General features: G+C 36.0%; 1 pseudogene; it reads right to left on the minus strand.

Annotated features, from left to right (window-relative positions):
• Positions 1-1,155, minus strand: LOC140846082 (septin-7 pseudogene; annotated as a pseudogene).
• Positions 1,156-12,286: the final 11,131 nt, after the last annotated feature.

Genomic DNA, 12,286 nt, shown 5'->3' on the forward strand with positions numbered 1-12,286 from the left:
TTAAAAGATCTTCCCCTTCTTGTTCTTTTCCAAGGTCCTTGAAGAGTTCTGTTGTTCTAAAATACGTTGTTGGGCTTCCCAGTTTGCTTTCTCATCTTCAAACTGACGACGTTTTTCCTCTAATTCTTTGTGCTGGGCTTCCAGATGCTTTTTCATTTGCTCATGGCGCCTTTGGAGCTCAGGTTCAGAGTCCAGTTCTTGAACTTTTTCTTTGACCTTCATCTCAAACGCCTGCTCCATTTGCATCTCCATTTTCTTCATCTTAGCTACGTGCTCCCTTCTTTCTTCTTCCATTTGTGCAAGTGGGCTCTTGGTGAGCTGCCCTTCATTCTTGCTATTATCAGCTCCATTATAAGTCACAGCTGCCAGTTTTCTGCTCCGGTAATTTTCATAGTGTACATTTTTAGTGACATCTTTCAAGTCCTGCATGTGTGTTCTTATCAACATACTTCTTAGAATTGTAAAATCACAATGTTCACCATTTTCAACTTCAGCAACATGCAACGTCTTCCTCTGATCTGTTTGCCATTATATTCAACGATAGTATTACTACCTACCACAACAAGAGGTAAACGGTCTTTTTATCTTTTCAACAAGCTTATTTTCTTCTTCATTATCTGTCTCTGGAAACTAATATATTTTAATTTTACGTTCTTGGATTTCTTTCATTATCTGTTTTTTAAACTGTTGGCATTCCTCTGGTGTGAGGGTGTCTGCTTTGGCAATAAGTGGAATGATATTCACTTTTTCATGCAAATGCTTCATAAACTCAATATCCAATGGTTTAAGTCCATGTCCTGAAGGAGCAATGAAGTATAAACAGTGCTGCACCCTATTATCAGGCATCTGCTGTGTGTTCACTCGAGATTCTGCATTTAGGTAGTCCTCAAATTTACTATCAATGTAGTCAGTAACAGGCTGTCGGCAATTACTATTATCCACTGCATCTCCAAATCCTGGGGTATCAACTATTGGAGCAGCAACTAAACACCACCTTCTTTGATTAAAACTTTGGATTGTTCCACCTGTACAGTCTTTTTTATTCTATGAGAAGGACCTGGATACTGAAGAATACAAATCTGTGAGGAATAATAAGTTGATTAATGTTGACTTTCCCAGTCCAGATTTACCCACAGCCATAAGTGTGAATTCATACCCTCTCTTCACTGATTTTCTGTATACTTGACCTGGGAGATTTGCAAGTCCCACCTAGCATTCACGGTTCTTCTGTTGAGCCACGGTGCTGCTGTTGACGCTCCCGTCCTGAGCAGCCACGGATCTCAAACTGACCGACACTCCCCCCGCTCCGCAACCAGCCTGGGCGCCGCGCGGCCTGCCGCTTCTCCAAGGCCGCCGACTCGGATTCCACGGCGCAGCCGCCCCGCTCACGCAGACGGCAGCGGGCGGACCCCACCGCGGGCTCTCGCCTCACTCCCGTCCCCGCAGAAGGGGCCTCACCGGACTGTCCTACTGGGTAAGTGCGGTGAGCAGACTGCAGTCCCCAGGCAGCAGCAGGACGCCTCGCGGGGAAGAACGCTGGCTCACGTGATGTTGGTTGATTTCTTAAACACATTTTCTCTATGCAAAAATAAAGTAAGTCCAACATGGTGTTAAGATGTCATAACTGGAAAAGGACTAAAGGTCATTTATTTTTTTTTCAAAAATCACTCTAATGAATGTGTTTTTTTTTAAACTTAGGAGATTTTTGCTCCTTTTCTGGCCTTCGTTCTTTTCATTGTAAAGTGAAGAGGATAGAGTACATGAATGCTGTAGAACTTTGCTATCTAATCTGGGTTTATTTCCTGTGCCCTGGTCCTGCCTGGCCTGCTAGGACCATCAGTAGACCACTGTTGCTGACCATCAGGCAGAGGGTGGAGCTGCCCAAAAGGAATCCCAGTAGAAACTTCTCACATCACAGAAAGGGCTGGCAGAGGAGAGCCACCAGCCCATGCTGACAGTGATCTCCTACTACTGACAGGAAGGCAGAGAGGTGGGCCCTACCCACAGCACAGGAACACAGTTCCCCTGCAAAAGGAAACCAGGCACTGGTCTTCAGCTCCTGGGCACCACAGGATGCAGACTTCAGACAGCCACAGCATTCTAGACAAGGAGGCATAGCTGTTCTATCTAGAACAAATGAAGAAACACAGGAACCCAGACCAAATTAGAAGGCAGGGGAATATGTAACAAACAAAAGACAGGATTAACACACCTACATAGGGCCAAATGCAAGAGAAATTAGCAATCATCTTGAGGAAAATTTCAAAGTAACAGTCATAAAGATGTTCACTGAACTGTAGAAAATAATTGATGATCTCAGTGAAAACATCAGCAAAGACATAGACAATATGAACAAGAGTGACTCTGAGCTAAAAGATACAATAACTGAACTGAAAAATAGAATAGAGGGAATGAATATAGACTGATGGAAGAGAGGAAATAATCAATGTGATGGAAGATAGAGAACAGGAAAGTAGCCAAGCTGACAAATACAGATAATAAAAAATTTCTAAGAATGAGAAGATGCTAAGAGTGCTGTGTGACAACTTTAAATGCAACAATAGTGATGTTATAGGGTTCCAGAAGGATGAGATAAAAAGGAGTAGAAAATCTCTTTGAGTAAATAATCATTGAAAACCTCCACAATCTGGGGAAGGAAATAGACTCTTAGATCCTGGAAGCACAATGATCCCCTAATAAAAGGAACACTAGGGAGAAAACACCAATCCATATGTAATTAAAATGGCAAAGGTTAAAGATCAGAAGAGAATTTTAAAAGCAGCAAGAGTGAGGAAGACAGTTATATATAAGGGAAACTCCATAAGGCTATCGGCGGACATCTGAGCAGAAATTTTACAGGCCAGAAAGGAGTAGCAATAAATATTTAATGTATTAAAAGGGAGGAACATACAACAAAGAATTCTCTACCCACAGGTAGATCATTCAGAATTGAAGGTGAGAAAAAAAGTTTCCCAGATAAATGAAGGTTAAAGAATTCCCTACCACTAAACCAGCTATATTAAAGGCTGTAAATAGAAATGTTATTAACCTATGTAATTTTCAACAGTGAAAATAACCCTATAGTAAACAGGATAAATAGTAAATAGTAAATCCTATAGTAAGTGTAGACCAATTACTTACTACACAAGAATGAAGTTAAGAAAAACAAAAGCAATAAAACCAACTTTACACAAAATCAGTCAAGGGATAAACAAAAGATGTAAATTATGACATGTCATACACAAAGTGTGGAGGAGGAAGAAGAATGAAAAATAGTACTTTTAGGTTGTATTCAAAATAGAGTAACACATAAACTGTTATAAACTGTTATGTTCATAACTTAACATAAACTGTTAGATATTTAGAAAGTATCTATGAACCTTATGGTAACCACAAACTGAAAGCCTTTAAAAGACAACACAAAATATTGAAAGAAAGAAAAAAAATTGAAGCATAACACCAAAGAAAACCACCAAATAAGAAGAGAACAGTATGAAAGGAAGAAAGAAAGAGAGATGAACTACAAAAGCAACCAGAAAACAATTAATTAAATGGCAATAAGTATATACCTAACAATAATTACCTTAAATATAAAAGGACTGAAATGCACCATCAAAACATATAAGGTGGCAGAATAGAAAAAGAAAGAAGACCCATCTACATGCTGATACAAGAGACCGTTTCAGACATAAAGTCATACATAGACTAAAAGTGAAGCAATGGAAAAAGATATTTCATACAAATATATGGGAGAAAGTAGAAGGAATAGCAGTACTTGCATCTGAGAAAATAGGCTTCAAAAGAAGGAAAGCAACAAGAGACAAATAAGGGAATTACATTATGATAAAGGAATCACTCTAACAAGAGATATAACTTATCTACGCTCTCAGCACAGGGCACCTAAAAATATAGAACAAATGTGACAAGACACCAATGTGGAAATAGACAGCAATTCATTCATATTAGAAGATTTTAACACCCCATTTACATCAAAGATGGATCATCTGGACAGAAAATAAGGAAACAGAGATGTTGAAAGACACATTAGACAAGATGGGCTTTACAGATATGTACACATCCTTCCACCCAAAAGCAGCAGGACACACATTTTTCTCAGATGAATATGAATAGATAAAATATTAGGATACAAAAAATATCTCAGTAAAATAAAAAAGATTGAAACTGTATCAAACATCTTTTCAGATTAAAATGATATAAAGCTAGAAATCAAGTACTTAAAGAAAAAAAAAAGCCTACAAGCAATTGAGGACTTAACAACATTTTTCTACCTAATCAATGAAAAAGCCAAAGAAGAGATCCAGCAAGTCATGCAGAGAAATAAAAAAAATACAGCAGTTCAAAATCTGTGAGAAGCCACAGAAGTTATAAAAGGGAAATATATATAGCAATGCAGACCTATCTCAAGAAACAAGAAGAAAAACCCAAATGAAAAGCCTAACCTCACAGCTAAAGAAGCTAGAAAAAGAAGAAAGAAAAGAAACTAGAAAAAGAAGAAAAAAATGAAATCCAAAGTTAGTAGAAGGGAATGATAAACATCAGAGCAGAAAAAAATAAAATAGAGAATAATAAAATAGTGAAAACAGTGAAACCAAGAGCTGGTTGTTTGAAAAGATTTAAAAGTCACTAGCCAAATTTATCAATTAAAAAGGACATAAATTAACAAACTCAGAAATTAAAGAGGAAAAATTACAACTGAAACCACAGTAATACAAATATTTACTAAAGAAATCTATAAAAAATTATATGACAATAAACTGGACAACCTAGAAGAAATAAACACAGTCCTAGAAATGCACAGCTTTCCACGACTGACTCAGGAAAAAACATAAAATCAAACGGACTAATTACCAGTAAAAAAGTTGAATAGGTAACCAAAAATCTCCCAATAAACAAAATATCAGTAGCAGGTGGCTTCACAGTTGAAATCTATTAAACATTAAAGAGCTAATACCCATCCTCAGTAAAGTATATCCACTGTAGTTTTGATTTGCATTTTCTTGATGATTAGTGATGCCGAGCATAGTTTCATGTTGGTCACCTGCATGCCTTTGAAAAAAAAGTCTTTTGAGGTTCTCTGACCTTTTTTATATCAGATTGCTTTCTTTGATCTTGTATACTAAGTGATTTTAGGTATTTTAAATTTTAAACTCTTGTCAGATATATCATTTAAAAATATATGTTCCCATTGAAAAGATTGCCATTTTATTTTATTGATGACATACTTTGTTGTGTGCTTTTTGTTTGATGTAGCTGCACATATTTATTTACTTATTTATTGTTCTTTCACCTCACTGGAGACAGTCTTCAGTATGAGTTCTTGCCATTATGAGGAGTGATAAATGAAGCTCGCAGAATGTTAATGAGAGAAATATGAGCATGACTATGCAGATAAACATATAAAATAATGTAATGGAAAAATTAATTTTTTACTGTTATCTAATACTGCCATGATGTAAATTCAATCTTTATGGCTTGCTGTAAGGAATTTAATTATAATTTGTACTGTTTTGTAATTTTTCTTGTAGCATGTAAAAATAGAATTACACTTAGAAAGTCATTAAATAGCATGAAATTACTGTGAGGTAGTTATTAGCATTATTGCTGTTTACTAAAGAAATCTATGAAAAAATATATGCCAATAAACTGGACAACCTAGAAGAAATAAACACAGTCCTAGAAATGTACAGCTTTCCAAGACTAACTCATGAAAAACATAAAATCAAATGGACTAATTACCAGTAAAAAAGTTGAATAGGTAACCATATCCATGTAGCATAATCATTAGACAAAGAATATATTATGGAGATAACTGTTTTATGACATATTGAAACAAATAAATGTATGTCTTCATTTGCACAGAAAATGCAGAGGGGTCCAATTATATATCATAAATAACTATCTCACAAATCAGATGTCCAAGTCAGGATGAAAAGTGGTATGTCAATAAATCATACTGATATTAACCCAGGTATTGAGACTAATGGCTGATGCCATGTAGCAGATGAAGTATGAAAATAAGAACCATATAGCTAAAATAATGAACTTAAAAAGATACCTTGCTGAAATACATATAAATTAAAGTGTTATTTCAGACTGGGAAAGAATGTCCCAGAAATTAGAATATTAGCCAACTGAAAATTTCTCACTGGCACTAGAAAGAACTTAGCCCCATTCTCTCCTCTTTCTCTGCAAAACTGAAATAAAGCATTCTAGCAGCCCTGAAGAAGCAGCTCAGAGCTACTGTCCTGCCTCCTGTGCTGCAACTAATGAAATCTGTTTTCTCACACTTGCCAAGATTTGGACAATAAACACTTACAGAATCTGCAAACACGACTGAACTTCTCCAGTCCCTGCTTTGAAATGTATAAGCTGTTGTCTTCAGAAAAAATAAACCTAACCTATGAGCTGATTAAGTCTGGTATATTTTAATGAAAGTTTAAACTAATGTTTTAGGTAATTTTTAAACCACCTGCACAGAATATATTTTAATTTACATTGCAATATCTTGAAGAACATTAGAAATAATGTTAAAAATCAACTCTAATGGGTCACAATTCAGAAAAGGATACTGAATACATTAATTTTAGTATATATACAGTATAAACAATAACAACAAAATGAAAAAATAGGGGAGTGATTAAAGTAAATCCGTAAGCAAATTTTAATTTATTTTTAATAAATGCTCCAATATCAAACACTACAAATACTAAAACTGAATGCACATTAATTTCACATTTATTTATAATAGTGAATACTAGAAAAAATAATCTAAAACAATTTTTCTGCTAAATTATAAAAATTTAGAGAGTAAGGATTATGAACCTCTTCTTTTCAATATTCATCAGCTTTTAATGAGACTTTGTTTTCTTGGTAACCTTTCCTTTTCCCACCAGAAATTCAATTTAAAACATATGTGGACATGGTTTAGAGGCTTGTTTTTGTTTACTATCACTGTTGTAACAAATTGTCACAAATTCTGTGCCTTAAAACAGTTTTATTATTTTACAGTGCTGTCATTTAGTAATCTAAGCCTGGCCACTCAGGTGAAAATCTAGATTTAGCTGGCATGGTTGCATTCCTTTCTAGTATTCTGGTGAAAATCCATTTATTTGTATTTTCCACCTTCTAAAGTCCGCCAACATTCCTTGGCTCATGGCCACCAACCATCCTGAGAACCAACAGTACAATGTAAGACCTTCCTTCTTCCTAATGCTTATCTCACTTTGGACATAGATTAGAAAAGGTCTCCACATCAAGGTATTTACATAACTACATTAGGCCCTCAGGATAATCCAGTATAATCTCCTCATGTTCCCAGAGTTTATTACATCACCAAAGTCTCCTTTTCTATGTAAGGGATCATATTTATACCTGCCAAGAATTAGGACACAGACATATTCCACAGACACTCAGAGGCTTACAGCTGTGTTTCAGAAAGACTGTTTTGAATGGATCACACTCAAAACAGTAAGTGTTCTGCTTTTGAGAAAATCAGTTTATTTATTTTCTTCAATATTCCTCTTGTATCCTAAAATAATATTGCATTTAACATACATATTAAATAATTTATACTAGGTCACAAAAGCATGGTGCAATAGTAAAAAATATAATTCAATTTAAATACTAGATTTCCTTTAAAATCATGTAAAATTCCATACAAATTTCCCTAAAGCTGCCTTGATTTCCTTGTTTCTTAGACTGTATATTACTGGGTTCAGAAATGGAGGCAACACAGCATAGAACACAGACACTAAAAAATCCACAAGATGTGGTGAATCTGGAACAGGCTTCAGATAGGCAGTGGCAGCTGTTATAAGAAATGTTGTCACTACTGTGAGATGGGCAGGCAGGCAGGTGGAGAAGGCTTTTGACTGTCCTTCTAAGGATGGCATCCTCAGTACTACGTTGAAAATGGAAACATATCTATAACCTATATAACCTGTACAAAGAAAGCCCATATATGACCCCAAATGCTACACTAACATCAATGGCAGTAGGTAACTCTAAGCAAGAAATCTTTAGTTGGGAGGGCACATCACTGAAAAATTGAGGGAGTTTCCTGGAGCCACAGAGAGAAAGGGAAGGTTCCAGCTGAGTACAAGACCCCAAAGATGCTCCCAAAGACCCAGGAGGCAGCTGCCATCTTCACACAGATTCCCCTACTCATCATGATGTCATAATGCAGCGGGAGACAGATGGCTGGACAGCAGTCATGGGACATGGCTGTCAGGATGAAGAGGTCACATGTGGCAAAGTGAACCACCAACAGGACCTGTGACAGGCATCCTGGGAAAGAAATGTGGCTCCTATGATGATGAGAAGCTTCCCAAGGAGAGATGCCATTTAAATCAGCAAGAACAGAAATGTGAGTGAAACCTGGAGCTCCCTGGTGTCAGAGAATTCCAGGAGGAAGAAGCCCGTCAGTGCCGTGAGGTGGGTCACGTCCTCCACTCTGTTCACTTAACATGGGACATAAGAAGGTAAGGACTCACAGCAGGTTCTTGCAAAGTCTTTATCCCTTCCATTACTACCTTTCATTTCTGTTTAAATTCATCTGAATTGTGTTACTAAAACAGGCACATTATCACTCCTGTTAAATGCATGTTGTCCCTAAGAACCTGTCATCGTGTCACAGGCTGTAAATGTTAGGATGGCAGATACACTGCGTGAGTTTTTATTGTGTTTGTGTCTTATCAAAGTTTTACTGGCTCATTAGCTGAATTATCTATAAAGTACAACAAATTCAATTATTCAAGCAGTCAAAAGGAGAGAATATTTTTGTAAGTTACCAAAAAAATTCTTGTAAAAGTTATAGTTTTTATTTTATTGATTAAACAAATTTTATTGAAATATAGCATATATGCAATATTATATTTATTTCTGGTTAGCAATTTAGTGATTCATCAATTATACACATTGCTCTGTGCTCACCATCATACATTGATTGACCAGTATTATGCACTATATATTCCCTATGCTATACTTTAATCCCTGTTGTTAAATTGTTGTGTCCTTGGAAGTCAGGCCCTCCTCACCCCTCTCCCCTGCTTAGCCTGCTCCCCTCCTGTCTTTGCCATCCATCCATTCTCTCTGCTCACGACTGCGCATTGTGCATTTCTCGCTTTGTTTTTTTCAGGCTCCTCATAGAAGTGGAACCAATGCATTCCTCTTTCTCTGTCATATTTTACTTATCACAATACCCTGAGGGACATAAAGAAATCAACATCACTAATCATCAGGGAAATGCAAATCACTATACAGCATATCACCTCATGCCAGCACGAATGGTTAATATCAAGAACACAGTAACTAACAGGTGTTGGTGGAGGTGTGGAGAAAAGGGAAACCTTGTACTCTGCTATGAGATTGCAGAGTGGTGCAGCCACCATGCAAAACAGTATGGAGATTTTGCAAAAATGTAGTAAGAGAAACACCATACAATCGAGCAATTCTAGTTTGGAAATTCACTCAAAACACACTCAAAAATATATAAATACCCCCATGTTTTTGCAGCATTATTTACAATAGCCAGGAAGTGGAAACAACTGAGGTGGTTTTAAATAAATGAGTGGATAAACAGGTGGTACTTACTTAAAATGCAATATTATCCAGTAAGAAAAATAAAAAATTGCCATTCAAGATAACCTGAATTGACCTAGAATGAATTATGCTAAGTAATAGTTTTTGATACTCATACATTTATCTCAGAAAGTAAAATTATTTTCCCTTCAATTTTATGTTGAAATGCATTATATTACAGAACGGAAATACAAATTTATGGTAGAAAGGACATGAACAAGGAAGGCAGGAGGTGTATATCTATGGAGTCATAATAACATTATCATAGAACACTAATATCAGTGATAGATATAGGTAGAAATATTGAATATGGGGTAAAAATTCACTTTTCCCAACTTCCTGTCTTCTCATGTTCATAGTCACATACATGTGTCACACACAATCATACATTCACTTAACTACTCACACCCAGATTGATTTTTCAGTATTTTTAAGGACAGGATGGAAGCACACTTTAGAGAAAATGGTAGAAATAGTTGTGCAATTATAAAATATGTAGAAATACCAATGGTAAAGAGCATCATGATCAGAAATTCTTCCTGTGATGGAGAAAAGTAATTTAGTGCCTGAGAAATAATAAACTATACTGAATACATTATGAAGGCAAAAAGAGTAATTTCAATGTCATTTAATATGAACAAAATTAGAACATTTTATTAATATACTGGAATTTAGCTGAAGAACCCTTACTTTCTAAAAATGCATATTGGTTACTAAATTCAAATTTAGTTCCTTGAGTGGGAGAAATAAATAGTTTCTCTATGTAAGACTCTTCTTTACAAAGCCCAAATTACAAGTGATGTTAGATGTTACTGTTGTAATCTAAGACACAGAGCCTATCACAGAAAGTGAAAATGTACCTCTTCATCTAAGGACCACATTAACTCCACATTTCTGAAGCGTGTTGTGAGTTAGGAGGAAAAGCTGAGATGGAGGGAGTCAAGTGTCCATGTGACGGAGATGGGCATAAGGCCAGCAGAGTCACCCCCAGATGCTCACTGTGCTGTGAACAGAGCGGCTGCCCTGGGAGGCCAGACAGCACTATTGAGCAGAGGTTTGTGGATTTCTCTAGAACCTGCACAAGGATAAGGTTTTATTGGATTCTTAATCACAAACTCAATTTGTATACATTTTATTATTATTTCTTTTCATGGAAATTATAACTTTTTAGTTTCCAACATTCATTATTCACAGTAAATGTCTTTTGAGAGGAATATGTACAAAATGAATGTATGTGACATAGACAAAGAGTATAGTATTTATCTTTTTATTGAAGTATACTTGATATACAGTGTTATAGTGGTTTCAAGTATACAGTACAGTGATTCAACAATTATCTGTATTAAGTCTTAATCCCACCAAGCATATTTACTATTTTTTCAGTATAGATGTTACATGATTACTGAGTATACTCACTATGCTGTACACTCATTCCTGTGACTAATTTGCATTATGATGAGATTTTGTGTCTCTTTATCCCCTTCAACTGTTTCACCCACCCATCCCAACCTCTCCCTCACAATAACCACCAGTCATGTCTCAATAGGCTGAATCTATTGCTGGTTTGCTTGAATGTTTCATTTGGTTTTGTTTTTAGATTCTACAAATAAGGGAAACCACATGGTGTTTGTCTTTCCCCACTTGACTTATTTCACTGAGCATAACACCTCTAGGTCCACCCATGTGTTTGAAAATGGCAAGATTTTGTTTCTTATGGCTGAATAAATCCCACTTTATATGTGTATCACACCTTCTTTATCCATTTCATCTACTGATGGACACACCTTCAACATTCCATTTGACCCAAATTACAAAGCCTAAAACCTAAATGTACTTGACAATAATTAAAGACAAATAAGGATTCAGAATGGTGAAACTGAATGAAACCAGAGATATACTTTCGCCAATAAGGATTGTAATTAATGTGTTTTGTGACCTGAGAGGTTTTCTTTCTCTCTCTTGATCCAGTTCTATCAATTAGAAAGTAAAGAGGTTAGATTTCATTACTATAAAACTTCCATCTGTGAGTTGGGCTGCTGCAAGAACCCCCCGGTGTTCATCATGCTGAAGTGCACTCTGGCCACCACTTCGTGGTAACCTTGAAAGTTAGGTCCCATCTGCATTCCTGGAGCAGCATATTTAAGTAAGTATAGCTATTAGTGCTTTATTATGTGATAAGACAGGCTTACTTAGCTTAACAATTTCTTCTTCATACATGTAAACAGCAGAGCATGTAAACAGCAGAGTAGATGGGCCTTTTAAACATATATATGTGACTTAAGTTACCATGTTTTTCAATATGCAAGGTAATAAAATATTCAAAAATTTTTGATATAAAGATACCTGTTGAGGATGTTTAAGGACCTTAGATTAAATTTAGCTCCATGTACATGTTTAAATGTGAATGAGAATGAAAGACTCTTAAACATCTGGATTATACACATTGGGATAACCTTACTTAGAGGAGACCAGATCACATATAAGCCTCACAGTTATATACACTGTGACACTTATCAGAATGAGCTCCACTCTTATTCTGGAAAACTTGAGCAAATATTGAAGTAATGCAAGCTGAAGACTATGAAAGCAATTCAGAGATTGCATATGTCAGCTCTGTGCTTACAATCTGCCTTTGCACATTAAACATCTTTGCACCTACCTGGTCACTGCAGCTGACGGAAGGTCA

Source organism: Manis javanica, chromosome 14 (genome assembly GCF_040802235.1).
Source record: "Manis javanica isolate MJ-LG chromosome 14, MJ_LKY, whole genome shotgun sequence".
Classification (NCBI taxonomy): Eukaryota; Metazoa; Chordata; class Mammalia; order Pholidota; family Manidae; genus Manis; species Manis javanica.